Below are 15,562 nucleotides of genomic sequence, written 5' to 3' on the forward strand. Positions count from 1 at the left end.
TGCTCACCCAAATGCAGCCATGCTGCTTAGATTTAAGTTAATTAAAAATTAATTAAAGTTAAAATTTGTTATTAGTAAAAAATAGTTAAAGTTAAAAAGTTAATTAAAGTTTAAAATTTCCCTGCCAATGCAGCTGTTTAGTGGATGGGTGTTTTTTCCATTCTTTTCAGTGCAAGAATTTTCAGTTTTTAAAATAATATCCCCTTTGACAGATACAAGAAATCCAGTTTATAAAGCTGACAGAGCAAGTCATTAATTAAACATTGTCAATTACTGAAATTAATTAAATGTGAATGTCTGTTAAATGTGGATCAGAATTAGGTTCTTTGCTGTTTGACACAACCTAGCAGATAAAAAGCACATCTAGGCAGCAGAACCTGGGACTCACAAGAAGCCTTTGCTGCCTCTTGCAAGAGAACAGAACAAATGGCTGGATTGTCAGAAGTGCCCATTAGTAAATGCAGGGTAAAACGAAGGAAATTGATACAAAATGGTTTAGTAGAACCTCCCTGCATTCATTCTGAATCTGTGTCACAGATTTAAAAGTCAATTTGTATTTTTTAAACGGAAAATAATTGCATAAAGAACGGGCAAGCACAGAAAGCAAAAACCCCCATTTCATTCATACACAATTTAACTCAGCTGGACTCCAACAAAATTCACTTTATTCATTTCAATTTGTTGTATTACAGTGTCATTTGAATTTAGCCTATTCTAAGACACACTCCTCACTTCCAGCAGGACCCCAGCAGCACAGAGGAGAAAACACCTTGTGAGTGAATGTAGACAAGCTAAAATACAAGGGCAGAAACTCTTCAGAAAGCCCACAGCCAAGGAAATGTTTTCCTTAGTGATTCCTGTCTCTCCTGACTTCTATAAATATTTATCTGCTTTACTGTTTCACTGCCACCCATTTTGATAATTCCTCAGACCCTCAGTACTAAGAAGTCACTCAGAACTAAAATTAGCAGTTATTTTTTCTCCCTGTTTATTTTGTGTGTGTGTGTGTTTTGTTTTGTTTTGTTTTTTGTTGTTGCTGGAGGAATTAACCTCTGGATGAATTCCTGTTTGTCTTCAACTTACAGCTTTCTTTTGCTGATAAATAATGTATCTCAGCCCCTCTTCTACGTGTCCAGATTTTGGCTTGCTCTTGCATTAGTAAGATCTCTCCAGTTAGAATTCTCAGTATTCTTGTTTCCATCCTCAAGTCTTTCTTTTGCTCTTTTGTTATGTCTTTGGCAACTATTATAACTTGAAAAATTAGATAGTTGGATTTTACTACTCAGTACCTTGTGTAGTCTTTTCAAACAAGTGAATCCTTCTTAAGATTTTCCCCCATGACTAATTTTTCTAATTTTTCTTTCTTGGCTGAATTGGTTTTTTTTTTTGTTTTTACATATCTTTCTCTGCCAAGATTTAAAGTTCTTCACTGTGCAGAACGATATCTGTAACAGAAGATACAGATCAGAAGCAGCCCCAAAAGTGTGACATAATTTAATTATTACACATTATATTCATTATGCTGGACTGGAGTAGTGGAAAGCTCCTGTCATTACTCACCAGCTTTGTGCCAGATTTCCTAGCCCACTACTCATGGGCTAGTTTTGGATTTTGGAATTTGTAGGCTCATGGAATAGGGAGAGTTTCTATTTTACCAGAACTGGATTCTATAAAGATAAATATGATAGGGGAAAAAAATCCTGCAAGTGTGTATATATATATATATATATTTAAATACTTGTGTGTATATATATATATATACTTGCAGTGAGAAAAAAAAAGGCACAGGTTTATCTGGTTCTCAAACGAGACAATAATATTTCCCTTTTGACATTTTTTCCAATTGGAAACTTTCAGTGTTCTCAAAAAAGAAATTCAGGATGTTTTTTTTAGAAAAAGATGAGTCCAATCAGCAAACAGTTTGATCCATAAGAAAGTTTTGTAATAAGATATGAACCCAAGGGTGGAGAAGAAAGAGCTGTGGCTGCATCCATGTGCACTCATTTCCATCTGGGCATTGCAGATATTTGGAGTGATGAGATCCTGGTGTTTTCTACTGAATCTCATTGCCTTTCACCAATGCTGTTATTTCCTGCCATCATAAAAACCCACTGGAATAAAACCCAAAAAACAAAGCAAGGAAGAGATGGAAATAGAGAATGACAGAACCATGGAAATCCACACTTGTTTGGGAATACAGAGGCTGAATTGAATCATATTTAAACATAGTGAACATGAATGAACTCTCATTTCTCTCATTGCTCGCTGAAAAAAATTTGACAGGAACAAAATGTGTTCACATTCTAGTGCCTGAAGATAGAGAGAGGTGTAGTCACATTTCTTCCCAAAATTTGAGGGAGAGCCTTTGTTTCCAAAGGTATGCATATGCTGACTGCATTTCTTGTGAAAGTGCTTATTTGGCAGACACCTCAAGTCAGCAAAGAGACAAAAGCCAAAAAAAGTCAGTGTTCCCAGGCTGAGCAAGCAGTTTGTGCAGGAAGGAGGATGGAGAATGCAGGAGGGGGCTACCACTGCCTGAAGCTCTTTTCTCTGAAAATGCAGCACGTTTTCCAGGGACAAAAAAATGGCATGGGGAAGAGAAGGGATCCACACCTTCCTCTCTGCTGGAAAAGGGGACATGGGGAAGGATCAGTGTTTTACTGTGCATCAGCCATGGTTTCTTTGGCAGGGAGGGGACAGAATCTGAGCTGCTGTGCCACCCTTGGGAACGGGAGCATCCTCTGGGCGCTGCAGCCAGGGCTCCTGCCAAGGTGGTTGGAGTGCAAGGGGGAACCCAGGGAAAAGAGGAGAGAGCAAAGGAACCAAGATCTCATTTGAGTAGGCCCTTAAACAAGCTGTAATGCCTCATTTCAGATAAAAGCAGAGGCCAAGATCTCCCTGGGTGTGGATGAGGTTTGGAAACACGGAATGTTGTGGCTATTTTTTAATGAGAGTCACACTGGGAGATCTCAACACCAGAGCAAGGGCAGGGCTAATGCTGATGTGCAGGATTGATGGGGGCCCAGCAGGGCAGTCTGTGGGACTGCAGGGCTGACTTTGGGGTCTATTCACTCACTTTGGGGTCTATTCACTCACTTTGGGCTCTATTCACTCACTTTGGGGTCTATTCACTCAGCTTCATTCTCTAAGCACCAAATCTACTCCAGAAGTAGCAGATACCCAACACTTTCGGCATACACAGATCACCAATGAAGCAACCCACAGCCCTGGGTCACAGGGGATAAAATGTTGGCTTACCCACAGGGCAGAGAAGTGTATGGATTTCTGACATTAATTTTCACAAATTTGGCACCATGGCCACACCAGAGGTACCACTGCTCTGGGAGTGAGTGCACGTGGGAGTGCAGGGCCGTAAATTCCTTTTTTCCCTGCCAAGCCAACAACAGTAAGGTGTGAATTACGACCAAAGAAACAGTTTTACCTCCCAGAAATGGTGCAATTTTCCTTCCCTGCAGATTTCTCCTTGGATGGTAATGTGCATCTAAAAATACCAGTGTATCTTGTCAACACACTCACACATTCCTCTGGTTGAGGGAACATTCAGTGCCACGCGCAGGTATGGAAGGGAAACACAAGAAATGCCAATGTTAGCAGCAATAGGTGCTGCAGGATTGCCCACCCTCTGGTCACACCTGCACCAGGCATTGTTTGCCTGCCTATGATCTGCTCTCAGCACACAGCAGACAGAAAAGAGCTTAAAACCACCTGGGAGGCAGAGATAGCTTTGCTCTGAAAACAATGCTCCCCTAAGAGGGACTAAGCCAGAGCGTGACCACCTTTCAACACATTCCAAGAGCTTTCTCTTTTCAGAAAAAAAGGGCTTTTTGCCAATTCTCAGCTGACAGGGAAGAGAGAAGAGGAGGAGTAAACCAAAGTGAGGTGTGTTCATATCAAACCACAATTCTTTTTGTGGGGAGAGAAGGGAGAACAAAGAGCCTTTGAAGGGCTTTGGGATCCCATCACAGCTGTGTAAGTCACTCCAAAAACACTGAGGTACCACAGGGATAACAGAAAACCAAAAATGCAAAGACCATGTACAATCACTGAGCCTGAGCCTGACAGAAGAAAATCAACCATCACTGGTTTTGAACACACACATTTTCATCTTACATCTTTCCCTCACTCTCAGAAGTGAGTGAGAGAAAGATAAAGAAGAAACTTTAAGCATTAAACAGGAATAGAAGAATGACAAAAGATAATTCATAAATATGAATATATATGTATAAATGTGTAGAGCTTCTTTCATGTGCCCTTTTCATTGGGGCCTCTCATGTTCCCCTCAGTTATTCAGTTCACCAGGTGTGTATTAAGGCACAAATCCTTTGCTTACAAAATTAAGGCATCACAACATGAGAGAACTTTATGGTTGTGTAAGATCTCCAAATAGTTTTAAATAATCCTATGTATTGCATATCATTATAAATTTTCCAGCTAAGTCCTTCCTCAGCATCAAACAAACCAAACCAAACCAAACCCCACCTCCACAAAATAATATAGACAATTTCTACAAGATTAGACAGTAATTCTACCATAAATCAGCTCTATGAATCTTTTAATTTTATTTTTTTAAACCCTGTCTCTTTCTATGAAGTTAATTCCTCTCTTGCTGTCCAGTGTTTAAGATTTCCCTTCCAGAATCTGTATTTCTGAAGGGACTGGTTTGACAGCTTGAGATGTGAAAGTTCTTGTTTAACAGCAGGACATCAGAGAGCATCACAGCTGCCTTTTTAATATTTAGATGCATAAAGTTAAGATGAGGACTGTGCTGCTAAGCATTTTAAAAATGCTGACTTGTCATCACAAAATAGAAAATGGAAATTCTTAGCTATGAATTTTATCTGGACTCCAAACATTAAAGCCTCGAGTCAATCAGAATTTAGTCATGTAAAAGTACTAAGCATTTATTTTCATACATTATTTCCCAGCTTTAACAGACTCAGAGAGCAAAATGAACACATGAAGTGACTGAGATTGAAAACATTGGTGCTATTTCTAATATGCCTTTGGTAGAATGGAATACATTGATGACAATTTTTTTCCCCCTTCATTGGAAAGGCAATATTCTGTCATATTCTCTTAAAATAAATTGGAGTGCCTATATTCCTCCACTTCAACCCAGATATATGTGAATTTTTTGGTGTGAATATTTACTAAAACAGCTGGATTCTATGCATGCACAGCCATTGAACTTTCTGGTTACTTTTTTTCCTTAAGAAACAACTTTTAATGTCATTGCTAGAGCTGGGAAAAGCTATTCTCTAAAGAACTGGGACACTCTGGGCAGTAATCCCCCTGCAAGTGCAGATATTTGACCTTCAGGTTAATAGATGTCATTTCCACCTGAGCACTGGTGGAGCAGGCAATTCTTGAGCAGGTGAAGTTGCTCTGTAAGCAAGGCCTTTGTCACACTGCTGAAGGGGACAGACATTTCTGGTGGCTGAATCCATCCCTGCCCACGTGGAGGCATCCAGCTGGTCAAACCTGCAGCATCTGTGGTGAAGGCTTTCAGACAGGAGCCCCTTGTATTTGCAAAAAAGCTCTGAAGGGCAGTTTGGACATCTCATTAGTCCATTAGTCCCTCAGCAATCCAAAGGTCCAAGGTTCTTAGCCTAGATTAAATGTGTAATGATGGGCAATGTGAATAATCAGCCCAGAGCTACTAAGGCCTTTATTGAGAATTGAGCCTAGGCCCATTTTCTGTAGAAGAAACTGCAATTTATGTGAGAGACAAAGAGCAAGAAAGAACAAAAAATGAAAGAGAAATACCAACAGTCATAGATGTAAAAAAACCCCAGTTATTAAAAAAATAATAATAAAAAAAGTAAGAAGTGATTAGGGCCCACATTTAGCCACTGCATGGAATAGTGGAATCCCAAAATGGTTTGGAATCCCACCATGGTTTGAGTTGGAAGGACCTTCCAGATCATCCAGTGCCACCCCTGCCATGGGCAGGGACACCTTCCACTGTCCCAGGTTGCTCCAAGCCCCGTCCAGCCTGGCCTTGGGCACTGCCAGGGATCCAGGGGCAGCCACAGCTTCTCTGGGCACCCTGTGCCAGGGCCTGCCCACCCTCACAGGGAAGGATTTCTCCCCAAAATCCCATCCATCCCTGCCCTCTGTCAGTTTGAATCCATTCCCCCTTGCCCTGTCCCTCCAGTTCCTGATGAGTTTTCCCTCCCCAGTTCCCTGGAGCCCCTGCAGACCCTGGAAGGTTCTGTGAGGTCTCCACACAACCTCCTCTGCTCCAGGCTGAACATTCCCAGCTCTCCCAGCCTGGCTCCATGGGAGAGGTGCTCCAGAGCCCTTCAGGGCTCCTCTGGACTCATTCCAACATTTCCATGTCCTTTTGTTGGAGACACCAGGGCTGGACACAGAGCTCCAGGTGCTCCCAGCAGAGCAGAGCAGAGGGAATGTGCTGAGGGTGCCTTGGTGCCACTGCCTGTGGGACAGAGCTGTGCAGAAAGGTTCCTGAATGCACTGAAATTCAGCAGCTGCATGTGGAGGCTGCAGCACAGTCACACCTCCAGGAAATATTTTTTAACACATTAGAAGAAAAAATGTAAAATCTCCTTATGAAATATGATGTTTGGATTTATAACTGAGTTTCCCCTGGTAAGTTCTGGGAAATTTCCCTAAATCAAATTAAACTCAGGGAGCTCAGCTGGCCTCATAAATCACCTGTCTAAACTAGGAATGCTTCAAGTGATGCACGTCCAAGTCAGGAAGCGTGACAATAAATTTGATGACATAAAATGAGCCTGTTAGGCCTGGATAAAACTGTGAATAGGCAGTTTTTATGCCTTTCTTAGACAACTACAAATGAGACTTGTTTTTGTAAAATGCTGGATGAAGTGTCCACATGTATAATTCCAGCCCCGTTGGATCTTATTCACAGCAATGAAAAGCTTTCTGCTCAAAGAGTTTTGGAGAATTTTAATCTGAAAATGTTCAAATGAATATCAAGTCTTGCATATCTCCTTCTCCAATGTTTGTGCTCTCAGGGAGGAGGAGGGAACTATACAGGAATGCAGTGGGATTATCACAAAGGTTAGAAGGGGTTTGGAGCATCTCTCTGATCAGGAGAGACTGTGGGAGATGGGTCAGATTAGTTTGGAGCAGGTTTAGAGGGGATTTAATCAATCTAAAATCAATATGAAAATATCCCAAGGGCAGGTGCCAAGGGGATGGTGCCAAACTCTGTCCAGAGATGCCCAGAGACAGGACAAGAAGGGATGGCCATGAACTAGCCAAGCCCAGCAAGTTCCACCTCACCATGAGGAGCTTTCCATGGAGGGTGGCAGAGCACTGGAACAGCTGCCCAGGGAAGGGTTGGAGTCTCCCACTCTGGGAACATCCCAAACCCACCTGGGTGTGCCTCTGTATGGCCCTGCCTTGGCAAAGGGTGGGACAGAAGATGATCTCCAGAGCTCCCTCTCTGTCAGAGCCCAGGACATTCCTCTGGCTGCCCTGGAGGACTTGAGACCCTGGCAGGGGGCTCAGAGACCCTGGCATGGAGTCAAAGACACCTGTGCCTTCCATTTCAGCCCATGGAAACAATTACCAACTTTGTGTGAGGATTTACAGGCCACAAGGGTTTGAATAGAATGATAGTGAATTTATCATAGGGTGGAAAAGTAGAATTTTGGGGTTTTTCAAATGGGGGTTCAAGAGGCAAGATGGAGGAATGTGGGCATGTCCTGTCCTTCTCCTTCTTCTTCTTGTTCTCCATCTTCTGCTGTGATGGTGACACTTCTGGATTGGTTTAGAGTAGAGACAGACTGTCTAACACAGGTGATAGGTACTGGAAAATTATTGTAAATAAAGTACATGTTGTTCTTAGTATAAAAAGCTAACACCACCTCAAGGGTGGACAGAGTGCCACAATCTGACCTGCTGGACAGGTCTCAGCAGGTCAGAGAAAGAATGGAACAGATAAGAGAAAATAAACAACCTTGAAAAGCAGAACTGAGGAACCTCAGCTTCTTCCTTGGTTGTGGGGCTGAGAAAAAACTTTTTAATACCTCGGGAGCCATTTCAGCAACAACAAACCTGAGACCTCCCAACCCTAAGGACTCTGTTCTTCTGTGGGTGAGGCCCCTTCAGCTTCCCAATAAACTGGGAAATTTATTGCTGGGATAAGGACAAGACTTTCTTGCTCCTTACAAATTGTCACTAATTCATGATTCTAAGGCTGTGCAAGAGTTAAAGGATGAGAGACAGGCTGGGGGAGCTGGGGCTGTGAGAGGGACCCCAGGACCCCTCCCAGAGCCCAAAGGGGAGCTCCTCCAAAGGACTTAATTGCTCACACCTCTCCTCAGGAAAGGGTCAGGAAAAAACAGCCCATTGTCATTCAAAAATCTTGTTATAGACAACGATGAAACACACATCGAAGCAAAGAATTAGTTACCAGCATGCTCAAAATGTTACCAGAATAATCAGAGAATTAATATTGGTTCAGATCAAATTATTAGAATAAAAATAAAAGGTAGAATACTATTACACAAAAGATAACAACAACAACAACTGTTGGAACCCTAGCTGCTGAAAATTTTTGACTTTCTGTGCTGACAAACACTGACCCCCAAGAAAACACTGAATTTAACCTGAAACCATAGAGAAAGCTTCCAAAATTAAGTAATAAAACTAAGATTATGAGTACATAGTTTAAATAAAAATGTGTAATATCACATGGTAGAAAACTTAAAGTTTTAGAATATAATAATATGTATAAAAAATAAAACTTTTAGAACAAAAACTAATCCTTCTTCTTCATAAGTTTAAATAAGTATTATATAATTAAATAAAAATTTTAGAACAAAATCTAATCCTTCTTCTTCACCTTCTTCTCCATAAGTTTAAATAGTATTATATAATTAAATAAAAAATCCACAAACTACAAGTAGTTAATTATTAAGCTAAAAATAAAATAATTTAAGTAAAATTTCTTAATTAAACGGTTTTTCCTTAAAAAACTTCAGCATCCCATTTCCTTTGCTGGAGAAACAGGATGTGATTTTCCACACATTCCCCACCAGCCCCCAGGGACAGGCTTGGTATTTGCACATGTTTTCCAACAATTTTATCCACTTTTATCTTCCTTCATTGGTGTGAAAGTCCCCACCATAAAAGAATTCACTGCATGTGATGTGTTTTGCATAAATTAAATATTTGATATTTGTTCTCCTTGTTACCTCTAAATTGATTTTGTCCAGCTCCAATTGGAATACACAGCACAACATAAAACATCTATATCTGTCTGACATGCTAATAAAAAGAAATAAATAATATACTGTAACAGGATTTCAATGCCACCCTGATCTACCCTGTTAACCCCACATTAAAAGCTCAGCACAGAATTTCAGGCTGTTTTTTTTTTTTTTCTGATGGCCAAGTTTCCATTTAGAAGGATGTTGGCTTGCCTTTGTTTTCATTTCCAGAGTGCTTCATTAGGCTTACAAATGTTTAATTAAGTTTTATTAAATGCATTAAGCTGAGAGTAAGGAGCTGCACTTTGCACACTGGGTGAAATGGACTCAGTGGAAAAAACCCATTATCAAGAGTGATCAAGATTGATCTGTGCATGCTTTGGCCAATTTGTAGCTAGAGGGAGGCTGATTTTTACTTGCTGTTTATTTAAGGGAATGAATCATACCAGTAAAAATAAATCATTGTTTTGATTAGCCATTTTTTCTCCTTATTTTTCCCCTTTCTTTTATTTTTTTTTTTTAATTTCCTTGTAGCAAATGCCTATTCTCCCTGTTAGTGACAGGCTGCACTGACTCCTTTAGAAAGTTCTCTTGTTTTGCCAGCTCAGGGATTTTACTGTAAGGCTGATGATGCCAGATTTGTTTTAAAGTCCAGGTCCTGGAAAGCTGTCATGGTGTGAGTCTTCATTATGCACACACAAAAAACTTGATATCCTCAAGGCTAGAAATAATTGGTGATATAATGGGAATATTGTGGGGAAGAGCTTTCCAGGTGGCATGTCCCATACCAGGCTTGAGCTGAAAGAAAAATCCGAAGATTTTTAACCTGCCAAAGCCATCTGATATATAAAAGTTTCTGATAAATAAAACCTCCAGTTTTTGTCTTCTCCAGAAGACAAAAATATTCTCACTGTCCTTTCCCTGGGTAAAACTGACATCTGTGGGTGAAAGTCCTTGCCTGGAAAAATTAAAAACAATACACTAAAACAAACAATGCAATCTCATGCTTTTTAAGATTCCAAGATTGTTGTTTCAAGCCAGATTGTTGTTTTTCTTATCATTCTTATTAAGTGTAATTTATGCTAATATATATTCCTGATTACTGGTGTTTTTTTTCTTTTTTTTTTTACTTGGAAGCTTAAAACTAATCAAAGAGCTTCCGCTATCCTTGGCTGAACTTTAATTTTTGAACTCAAAAAGCTGTATCTGCTACAACATCTTGGCTCCTTGAGAAGATACTTGTTTTGGAAAAGAGTAAACTCTTCACTCAACATATCCACCATTTTTGTCTTAGTTCATATGTGCTTTGTGCTAATTGGAATGGAACCTTAATTTGAATTAGTGATTGTATCAATTGAGCACCGAATCTGCACCAAACAGAACAACTCCCCAACAATGGGGAGGATTCCACTGGTTCAGGAATGAAAAAAAAGATATTTGCCTTTACAAACAAACTGTAGGTTGGCTGATGAATGAAATTGGATATTGAAAGATGAAAGAAACAATGGGGAAAACCCCTAAATTCCATAAGAATTAAAAATGAAAAGGGAGGGTTATACATGAGAGGGAAATCTTTGGTATCAGGCATTCCAGGAAGTCTGTACCTCTCAAGTACCTCAGCCAACGGGGAAAGAGAGAGGAAAATAAGGGAAATTAGGATAAAAAGGAGGCTGAGTCCTCCAAAAATTTGAGAGGCCTCAGTGGAATGCCCCATGGCCTCTCCCTTTATTCCAATGAAGTCAAAGGACTCTTCTGTCTCCTTTCTGGACATAAACCTCTGGTGTTTGTGGATTAATTTTCCTGACACATTCACAGAATCTGAGGGCAGAGCTCTCATGAGCACTTGGCATTCTGTTGAACCCTGTGCTGAAGCAGTTGCTCACATGACTTTTAACCATCGCTGGTAAGAAGTTGCACTCAGAGTAGGGGTGGCTTGACAGAAGCTGAGCAAGAACCTGGGCAGAGCTCAGCTCTTACCTCCTCCCCTGACATCAGTGGGACTAAATTTAACCCCTTATGTGATACATGCAATTGTGCATCAAGACTGAAAAGCCCATTTGCCATGTAAAATGTGCTTATTTTTAGTTTCTAGCCACAGTTGATCAACCCTACAATCAGTAATACAGACTTTGGGGGTCTTTTGTATTCTACTTCCGGGCTTATAAGCATTTCTGCAGCATGACATTGTTTGGAAACACAAAAACTCATTTACACAGTGCACCTCCACCTGAAAATTCAAGAATGACATAATTTGAAAGTTACATAAGGTGGGAGATATATGGGTTTTATACATAAAATATGCATATGTCTCCTATCCTGTACGTCCTACAGTTATGAAGACGTTTCCAGGTAGCTGACACCAGAGCTAAACAGCAGGTATTCAATTATTATTTCTTCATCCTTGTTGGCTTTTTCTCATTCTTAGATGAACACTTTTAGCTCCCAAACCAGTTGGGATTTTTACCTTAGGATTATGAGCACCCAGGAATGAACTGGAAGTTTCCATTAGGTTCCAAATTGTGCTGAAGGTGTGTGAGAGGGTCAGAATGGATGGGAGACAGCTCTGCTTGTGAATGCTGCTGTTTTTGAGGCTGCTGCACTTGGAACAAGCACACAGAACTCCTCTGCTGCAGCTGAAGAATGGGGGACCTGCACACCAGCACTTCCAGGCTTTCACAGGCAGTGAATTCAAATTCCAAGGAAGAGCCTCTCACTTTCCTCTTCCTCTGTGAATCACTGAGCACCATTTGAGCCTGCAAGTCTTGCTTGAAAGAATCTGCATTAATTACTATGCATCAGCCTTAAATATGGTGACAGCTCCCGTTGGCAGCCCTGTTTATTTTGTGACCACCTTTTCAGCTCTGCTGTCAAATAGAGGTTTTTTTTCCTCCATCCCAAGAAAACAACCTTTCTCTGTGACCAGCTGCTGAGAACAAACCTCCTCTCCCTCCCCTCCTCAATCCTGAACATGCCATCCTTATTTCTTTGCCAAGGAAATTCTGTCCTTATGAATAGGAGCCAGGCTGGAGTTATAGATATCAAATTTTAGGCTGCTCAAAGGAGAGAAGGTCTATGCTGCTTCTCTGGTTTTCATCTTGATAGATATTGTGATCCACCTGTCAAAATGTTCTTAATTTCCTGTGACTGTCTGTGGTTTCCCTCTCTACAGAAATATTGCAAAGGTTTGTTTGGAACTACCAACCTACTTCCTCTGAAAATTATTTCTGATAGAGACATTATTTAGTTATTTTTTTCGTTATTTCTTTAGTAATCCAAGTCTGTGAAAAGAGAGCTTGGAAAGCTATAAAACAAATAATCTTTTACCATCCCTTTCTCATCGAAACAAAAAAATTAAACTCTCCCAATTTTCAAATAATAACACCCAAAACTCTATCAATATAGGTGAAGAAGAGTAATCATTGCCTGAGGGGGGCAAAAAAAAGACCCAATCCCTGAATAAACACCTCTGAAAAAGAAGAAACAAAGATTATTAGAGACTTAAAAGGTTTCAGAGCCTAAACAGTAGAACCCACAACCATAACCACAATTTAGTGTAAATTGCTTCAGTGACACAATAAAACCTGAGTCATTAAGTGAGAGAAAATTTAGGGGATAATTATGAGGAAGGAAGGAAGGAAGGAAGGAAGGAAGGAAGGAAGGAAGGAAGGAAGGAAGGAAGGAAGGAAGGAAGGAAGGAAGGAAGGAAGGAAGGAAGGAAGGAAGTGGCGGAAGGAAGGAAGGAAGTGGCGGAAGGAAGTGGCGGAAGGAAGTGGCGGAAGGAAGTGGCGGAAGGAAGAAAGGAAGTGGCGGAAGGAAGTGGCGGAAGTGGCGGAAGTGGCGGAAGGAAGGAAGTGGCGGAAGGAAGTGGCGGAAGGAAGTGGCGGAAGGAAGTGGCGGAAGGAAGTGGCGGAAGGAAGGAAGGAAGGAAGGAAGGAAGGAAGGAAGGAAGGAAGGAAGGAAGGAAGTGGCGGAAGGAAGTGGCGGAAGGAAGTGGCGGAAGGAAGTGGCGGAAGGAAGTGGCGGAAGGAAGTGGCGGAAGGAAGGAAGGAAGGAAGGAAGGAAGGAAGGAAGGAAGGAAGGAAGGAAGGAAGGAAGGAAGGAAGGAAGGAAGTGGCGGAAGGAAGTGGCGGAAGGAAGTGGCGGAAGGAAGTGGCGGAAGGAAGGAAGGAAGGAAGGAAGGAAGGAAGGAAGGAAGGAAGGAAGGAAGGAAGGAAGGAAGGAAGGAAGTGGCGGAAGGAAGGAAGTGGCGGAAGGAAGGAAGTGGCGGAAGGAAGGAAGGAAGGAAGGAAGGAAGGAAGGAAGGAAGGAAGGAAGGAAGGAAGGAAGGAAGGAAGGAAGGAAGGAAGGAAGGAAGGAAGGAAGTGGCGGAAGGAAGTGGCGGAAGGAAGTGGCGGAAGGAAGTGGCGGAAGGAAGGAAGGAAGGAAGGAAGGAAGGAAGGAAGGAAGGAAGGAAGGAAGGAAGGAAGGAAGGAAGGAAGGAAGGAAGTGGCGGAAGGAAGGAAGGAAGGAAGGAAGGAAGGAAGGAAGGAAGGAAGGAAGGAAGGAAGGAAGGAAGGAATCAGAGAAAGCTCTTTTAAAGCAAACAGGGCATATTAATTTTCTCTTCCTCTACTCATCCGCATGTGTACAGTCACAGATGTGGCAAAACAATGGGATCATTTTTGACATTTTGAAACCTTAAGCCTCTGTCCTAAACATCCTTTGCAAGTAGGGATAATCCAGTAGAACTTCCATAGACTCAGACAGCTTTGATGGCTACATTTAGTTTCCTAAATAACGATGGAGAGATCAGAGTTACAGACCAATCCCACTGTCAAAAGCAACTGGGACAAGGCAGGATACTTATATGAGACCAATTACCCTTCTTTTTCCTTTTGCTGGCAGTAATGTCCAGCACTCAGAGTACATCATTTGACACATTTAAGTTTCTATTGGTTTCTGTACTTGCTTCATATTTTCAGCTACTCTATCCCTTGTTTTTGTCCTAAAAACGCTTCACATAGAAGTATGAGCTGGAAACCTCCCATATGTCATTGCTTTGCAGCAAAACCAGAAAAGAAAACCCATTCACAGGGAGCAACAACAAAGCAGCATAAGACACCTTTATTCTGAAGTACTTTTGTTTTAATGTGCTTCTATTGAGAAAACTGAGATTTTAATTTGGGCTTTACTACGACGCTGCATCATTAACTTCCAAACACCTCTAGAGCTTTTCCATTTCCCTGATTCTATTCTTAAACCTGGAATTAGACTGCCTTAGCCTTGAGTTCAGGTGCAGTGAGTACTTCAGTCTCACACAAATATTCTACTTCTCTTCGCTTAGATAAATGTCCTATTTTTCATTCTCTCTTCTTCTTCTTCTTCTTTTTAATTTTTTTCTTTATTTCTCAACTATCTGAGATTAAATCATCTGTACTAATTCTTATCTTCATACCTGAACAATTAGCAGAGGACTGAAGGAAGATGCCATTTGACAGCTATGTGAATAACAGAGATGGTTTACTGAGAACAGAAATAAATTTTAGGGATGTCTTCAATTCTTTTTCATTCTAATTTGGAGAAGAATTTAAACCTTAAAAGTCTTAACCCCCTACATAGTTTTGTGAAACCTAGCTTTTGCTGGGAGAGGTTTGGTTCTCATCTCAGCTTCTCCCCCACCAGTGGTTTTTACCAGTACTATTACAAGGACCTCATAAAACTTTCAGTGAGAAAGGCTGTCAAAACAGACAGAACTCCATGAGATATTTAGCTTTCAATGAAATGGATTTTCCTACTGCAAACCACTTTTTTTTTCTGACTAGCCTTGGTGAATGATAACAACTGTGATGGGTCTCTTATGTGGGAACATTTAGGAGAGTGTATCTGTCACATGTATATTCACCTCAGTAACTCCTTGTTCTTGTAGCAACAAGAATTTCTTATTCTCTCACCGGGCTCTACATCATCACCTGAAATGGAAGCTGGGTGTCAATGCCAAACTTGAATCAATAAAGAGCTGAAGTACCTGCAGTGGTGCCAAATAATGTTGCAATTAATCTTTCAGAATTAATGTCTGCTTCATTTCCAGGAAGTCCAGAGGGGTACGTAATGGACCCATTTTGTGCTGTTTAAATAGGGTGAGGAAAACTGTGCTTCTCTAATTTGAATTACACAACTGCAGGAGGATTTGGGTAGGACAAACACCACCCTAAGCCAGTTTGATGATGGGAAAGAGCAGTGAAAAGAGCAGGCTTTCTTTATTCTCTTTTGCAACCAGGCAGAAAAGCAAAGGAAAATATTGTGCCTTCACTGTGGTACCACCAGCAGCACAAAAATTTGCTGCAAATTCAGCCTAA

The sequence above is a fragment of the Agelaius tricolor genome, unplaced genomic scaffold (genome assembly GCF_023055355.1).
Source record: "Agelaius tricolor isolate 1412-34295 unplaced genomic scaffold, bAgeTri1.0.p SCAF_11, whole genome shotgun sequence".
NCBI lineage: Eukaryota > Metazoa > Chordata > Aves > Passeriformes > Icteridae > Agelaius > Agelaius tricolor.